The sequence below is a fragment of the Phyllostomus discolor genome, chromosome 3, assembly GCF_004126475.2.
Source record: "Phyllostomus discolor isolate MPI-MPIP mPhyDis1 chromosome 3, mPhyDis1.pri.v3, whole genome shotgun sequence".
NCBI lineage: Eukaryota > Metazoa > Chordata > Mammalia > Chiroptera > Phyllostomidae > Phyllostomus > Phyllostomus discolor.
Window position 1 is genome coordinate 149,257,361 of NC_040905.2, and position 6,980 is coordinate 149,264,340.

Sequence of the window (6,980 nt, forward strand, 5' to 3'; positions counted from 1 at the left end):
AAAAATAAATAAATAAAATCTTTAAAAAATAGCAAATATTTAACAACTGAATTTTAGGACATCTATGAGATGGACTGCTATGCATCATATTAAGATCGATGTTGAAAGTATTTTTTATGTGGAAAAATGCAGGCTAAAAAATGATATGCACAGATAATTGCTTTTTAAATTACTGTGAATGTTCATATGCCTACATATATTTATAGAAAAATACTGCCACTAAGATTGGTGAGATAATGGAGACTTTATTTTCTACAATTTGCTTAATTGTATTTCCAATGAACACATATTACAATAATCTAATAAAAGCTTTTATAAAATGTTTAATAAGGAGTATGCATTGGTATAAGTTTCAAAATAAGTCAATGTATCAGAAATAGACTGTGAAGGAAACAAAAGCAAACAGAGGAAAGCTGGATTGCTGCTGGTAATGAAGCTTTGCTCTCTGTTTAGGAAAACAGCAAATGACTCCCTGTGGATTGGAGCTTTCTGTGTCAATAAAAGGATGTGTCTTTGTGACTATCATTTTTTCTTTATTCTTAAGCCAAGTGGAAAGAGAACAAAGCAGTTAGAAGAAACTGATAAGGATCTTTAACAGATCTGGGAGTGGGGGGTAGGAGAACTAAGAAAACTAAACCTCAGTTAACTCGTGAAGTAATTTTTTGTGGCAAGAACAGTCTAGACTTGAGGAAGCTAGAGAGAAATCTCACTGAGCTCTTATTATCAGAGGAGTTTTGAGAGTAGATTGGCCTGAAGTGTGGGGACCATCTTGGCAGAAGTCCTTTTATAAAACTTACATTTAGGGTCAATTACAAAGAAGCCTTCCTACTCACTTTGGGCATAAAACCAAAATGTGATATATTTTGAAATGTGGTAAAGTATTATATTTTAACCTGTGTGTATGTTTTCAATAAAATTTTTCCTGATAGATGTTGTATCTAAATACAGTGTTTAGCAATAGCCCTATATATATATTTTATATTAGAGAGAAGAGGAATGTAAAAGTGTGTTAACCTACCTCTTTATTAACCATTCCTGCTCCTGAAGTCCAGTTGTTTGGACAACATGACCCTAATCAAGATAACACCAAATATAATTTTTAAAAATATTTTATTTATTTTCAGAGAGAGGGGAAGGGAGGGAGAAAGAGAGGGAGAGAAACATCAATGTGTGGTTGCCTCTCGTGTGTGCCCCCTGCTAGGGACTTGACCTGCAACCCAGGCATGTGCCCTGATTGGGAATTGAACTGGTGACCCTTTGGTTCACAGGCTGACACTCAATCCACTGAACCACATCAGCCAGGGTGCACCTAACAATATTTATAGCTATTAAACCCAAAGGAACAAACAATGACCAGGAGGCTGAATTTAAAATCTAAAGCTGTAGTGAAACTTCAAACCGAGCAAAACTATTAAGCCCATGTAATGACTTTGCAAGATTGGGCTATTATTTTTAGATTTTTGGCAACAGCTTGTTACAGCATACAAACAATAGTTCTTTGATAAATCTAGAAGTGATGACCTTTAAAGTGAGTCACACAATCTTTTCTACCTAAGACATCACAACTGAAAACATTCTTAGGACCCCCTCTCAATATAACAATTTAAACAAATGTAAGGTGTATTAATTTATTTGCTTAGTATTATTTGCTAAATGCCTATACTGTCTGATTTAATCCATAACACAGTATATAGTCAGAATTCAAGGCTGGCTGCCAGATATGAACCTTTGGCCTCATGAAGGACAAATTGACCTCGTCCCCCTCAAAGCTTGCCAGATCCACTCATGTAGGTGACTATTTATATTTTTAGCCCTCTTTAGAAAAATGTAGAGGAGCTTACTATTTGATAGCAGTTCTCCTGTACTTTCTTTGTATTCTAAATCTTACTGGTGGCCTTTTCTGCCATGATACTGATTTGTGAACTCAGCTTTCGGTTCTGATTTTAGTTTATTTGGTTTCTCATATTTTGGGTCCTATCTTTGGCATCTTTCTTAACTTTTGTTCCATCCTGAGCTTGTGTCTCAGTTAAAATTCCTGAATTTGACACCCCCTAAGCTCCACCCATACACTTCTTAAACTGAGATATTAGTGCCTATGTCCTAGAGACTGAAACCCCCAGTGAAATATTTACTCAGCTAGGAAATTATCTTTCTTAGTCTCTAGATATTATCTTTAGATATTATCTGTTCTGAGGTAGAGGGTCCTCACATACAAACCAAAAGGTGTCAATTAAAAAAAAACATTGTGCAAGAGCTGTCTGTTTTTACAGACTCCCCCCGCCAAGAGGACAAAAAGAACCTGCTAGACTAGTTACCATCACTCAGTTAGAACAGACATCCATGTGATACACATTGGAGACCTACACATCAGCTCCTCATTTCCTGCCCAGATACTGACACAACCGTCTCAATAGTTTTCTGGTTCATGGATAGTTTATTAGAATAAAGTACTTTTCAGCCCTGGCTGGCGTAGCTCAGTGGATTGAGCGTGGGCTGGGAACCAAAGTGTCCGAGGTTCGATTCCCAGCCAGGGTACATACCTGGGTTGCAGGCCATAACCCCCAGCAACCGCACATTGATGTTTCTCTCTCTCTCTCTCTATCTCCCTCCCTTCCCTCTCTAAAAATAAATAAATAAAAATTAAAAAAAAAAGAATAAAGTACTTTTCTTATACATTAGTTCTGTTCTGATGTGGTTTCACTGCGAAAACCCTTCTGATTCTGTCACCACCCATCAGTTCAGGTAAATTTATGTCTGTGAACATGTGAATGCATGAGGTATCAGGCATGTGCTTACTTAGTGTGAATTTAGCTGAATACCCTCATCTTATGGTGAGTATATGAATTTGATCCCAATCTATTTGAATTATAGTGTTTAATTATTTACACCCACATCACGGCCTTAGAGTTGTTTGGGTTACTTAATAACTGAATATGAGAGTATCACTATAATGCTATGTTTTTAGAATGCAAATGCTTTGTTCGGTACAATTTGAGAAAACCTTAACCCCAATAAGTTTCCCATCAGCATGCCACAATGTCTGAAGTTCCACTACTAGGGATTCATAGATTTGTGTCTTCAAAGGAATTCAAGAAACATAATAAAATGTTTTAGTGTGTGAACATGTGTATGCACATGGGTGTATGCTCTTGTGTATTTAAAAATGTTAACAATTATGTGGAGATAGTGGGATTTTTATTTTTCTTTTCTTTTTTTTTTAATATATTTTATTGATTATGCTATTACAGTTGTCCCATTTCACCCCTTCTCTCCCCTCCACCCTGTACCCCCCTCCCACCCACATTTCCCCCTTTAGTTCATGTCCATGTGTCATACTTATGAGTTCTTTAGTTTCTACTTTTCCCGTACTATTCTTGCCCTCCCCCTATCTATTTTCAACCTACATTCTATGCTACTTATTCTCTATACCTTTTCCCCCTCTCTCCTCCTCCCACCCCCCTGCTGCTAACCCTCCATGTGCCCTCCATTTCTGTGGTTCTGTTCCTGTTCTAATTGTTTACTTAGTTTCTTTTGGTTTTGCTTTAGGTGTGGTTGTTAATATTTGTGAATTTGCTCTCCTTTTACTATACATGTCTTTTCTTCATCTTCTTTTCTTAGATAAGTCCCTTTAGCATTTCATAAAATAAGGGCTTGGTGATGATGAACTCCTTTAACTTGACCTTATCTGAGAAGCACTTTATCTTCTCTTCCATTCTAAATGAGAGCTTTGCTGGATAGAGCAATCTGGGATGTAGGTCCTTGTCTTTCATGACTTGGAATATTTCTTTCCAGCCCCTTCTTGCCTGTAAGGTCTCTTTGGAGAAATCAGCTGACAGTCTGATGGGAACTCCTTTGTAGGTGACTGTCCCCTTACCTCTTGCTGCTTCTAGGATTCTCTCCTTCGTTTTTACCTTGGCTAATGTAATTATGATGTGCCTTGGTGTTTCTTTTTGGGTCCAACTTCTTTGGGGCTCTCTGAGCTTCTTGGATTTCTTGGAAGACTGTTCCCTTTGCCAGATTGGGGAAGTTCTCCTTTATTATTTGTTCAAATACGTGATCAATCTGTTGCTTTTCCCCTTCTGATTCTGGTACCCCTGTAATTCGGATATTGGAACGTTTAAAGGTGTCTTGGATGCTCTTAATCTTTTCCTCAATTTTTTGAATTCTTATTTCATCATGCTTTCCTGCTTGGTTGATTCTATCTTCCTTCTGGTCCACTGTAGTGTTTTGAGACTCATATTCCTTCCTTTCACTATTGGCTCTCCTCCACGTGTCTTCCTGCATCTGTTTTATGGTAATCTGCATTCTTTCATCTAAATTTCATCCAAAATCAACCAGTTCCGTGAGCTTTCTGATCACCAGTGTTTTGAACTGCGCATCTGATAGATTGGCTAATTCTTGGTCACTCAAAAGGATGAGTCCTGGGGGACTGATCTGCTCTGTTGAAAACATATTTTTTTTTTCCCCCTGTCTCTCCTTTTTTTCCCCCCGGTCTGGTTGCTCTTGTTACGGTGGGGGGCGGAGCCTTAGGTGCTCACCGGGGCTGGGCACCCCAGTCGCTAGATTGTGACATTATCTGTGGGGGCGGGGCGGGAGCGGGGTGGGAGAAAACAATGGCGGTAGTTCCGTTCCCCTGGACTCAGACCCCTGTCTGGGCTTCTGGGCCTCGAGTTCTGCCCTGGTCCACAATCGCTACCCCTCTGGGTCTGCCAGCCACAGTTTGCGTACTCAGGGTCACCGCTGCATTCTTGCACCCCCGGATGGCTTTTGTGCCGATTTCGCACCAAACCTTCCCCTGACCTCTGTGCGCTGCCAGCCCTGCGCCCGCCCGGTTTGTCTTCTCCTACCAGTCCAGATGAACGCGTCTACTTCAACTTCTTGGCTGCCCGACTTCCATTCAGATAAATCCTCTGCCGGATCTGGGTGTTATTCTGATAGTAAATTATTGTTGTAAATTATTGGTTTTCTAATCTTGGTTGTGCGAGGAGGCACGGTGCGTCCACCTATTCCTCCATCTTGCCGGAAGTCCTATTTTTATTTTCTTTATGTTTCCATATTTTTCAAATATTTCTGCAATGAATACATACACTTTTATTATCAGGAAAAAAATGCTATAAAAAATGTATATGTCCAAGAATAATAAAAGCTAAAGCTGTTGTCAGCAGGTAGCACCTTATTGAATATGTATTTTTCAAACCTTTTACATTAATGCCAGGTAACTAGAAGCCAAAATCCTTTCAAAATATGTATAAGATCACCAAAGGAAATAACTGTTAATGTTCTTGTTCTTAAGCAGAACACACCTTATTATAACACATGTTCACATAACACATTCTTTTTTATGTATCAAATGTAACATTAAAATAAATTTTTAAGGTTTTAGTTATTTATTTTTAGAGAGAGGGGAAGGGAGGGAGAAAGAGAGGGGGAGGAACATCAATGTTTGTGAGAAACATCAATCGGTTGCCTCCTGTGTACACCCCAACCAGGGACCAGCCTGAAACCCAGACATGTGCCCTGACCAGGAATGGAACCAGCAACCCTTCACTTTACAGGATGACCCTCAACAAACTGAGCTATGAGCTTAGTTGGTTTTAAATATTTTTTAAATTGAAGTCCTGGTGCTCCTCTTTCTGATGCCATCTTGGTTCTGCATTCCCTGAACAAAATGCCAGGTGAAGCCACAGAAACCCTTCCTCCTGCAGAGCAGGAGTTGCCACAGCCCCAGGATGAAACATTGTCTGGAACGGAATCTGACAGTGATGAATCAGTACCAGGCAACCACACAACAACCCCAGCTGGCAGCAGCAGCTCAAATTGATGAAGAATCAATCAGTAAAGCAAAACAGAGCCTAGTGAAAAGAAGGCATGGGAGGCTACATCCAAACAGGGTCTTCCACAGGTTACAGGGGTTACTAAGGTTACTATCAGGAAATCTAAGAATATCGTCTTTGTCATCACAAAACCAGATGTCTACAAGAGTCCAGCTTTAGATACCTGCATAGTTTTGTGGGAAGCCAGGATCAAGGATTTATCTCAGCAAGCACAGCTAGTAGATTCTGAGAAACTGAAAGTTCAAGGTGAAGTGTCTCCAACATTCAAGAAAACACACAGACTCCAACTACACAAGAGGAGGGTGAAGGGAAATAGGTTGATGAAGTAGATGTGGAAATTAAGGACTTACAACTGGTCATGTCACAAGCAAATGTGTCCAGAGCACAGGCAGTCCTAGTCCTAAAGAACAAGAGTAATGATATTATAAGGCTATTATGGAATTAACAACATAACCATCTAAAAACAAGGACTTTTTTGGTGTTTCAAAAGTGTAACTATAGCCCTGACTGGTGTGGCTCAGTGGATTGAGTGCTGGCCTGGGAACCAAAGGGTTGCTGGTTTGATCCCCAGTCTAGGGCACATGCCTGGGTTGCAGGCCAGGTCCCAGTGGTGGGCTTCTCTCTTTCTTTCTCCCTCCCTTTCTCTAAAATAAATAAATAAATTTTGTTTTTAAAAAAGAGAGTAACTTTGGCTAACTGCACTGTTTCTATTATAAACAAAGTTATGCCTTCTATGACTTCTTGTGGAATGAAAAAAAAAAATCCTGAGGGAGTTGTAGCCAAGATGGAGGAGTGGGTAGAAATGCTTCATTTCCTAGCACAACCAAAAGAAGGATAACAACCAACTTAAAAACAAAAAACAATCAGAACTGCCTGAATGATTGCCTGCATGGGAAGTCTGACAACCAAGGAGATAAAGAAATGTTCATCCAGACTGGTAGGAGGGGGCTGATAGGAGAGGTGGAGATAGCAGCCAGGGTGGTGGACCATTCATTCCCACCATTCTTGTGTGCTGATAGCCAAGAATAACAACTGTAGAGCAAGACAGACCACGGAATCCAGGGTTTCAGTATGGGAAACTAAAGATTTGAAACTCCCAGTCTCACAGGAGAGTTCATTGGAGAGACCCACAGGATCCTAGAACAT

General features: G+C 39.9%; 1 pseudogene; it reads left to right on the forward strand.

Annotated features, from left to right (window-relative positions):
- Window positions 1-5,633: 5,633 nt before the first annotated feature.
- Window positions 5,634-6,287, forward strand: LOC114490815 (annotated as a pseudogene).
- Window positions 6,288-6,980: the final 693 nt, after the last annotated feature.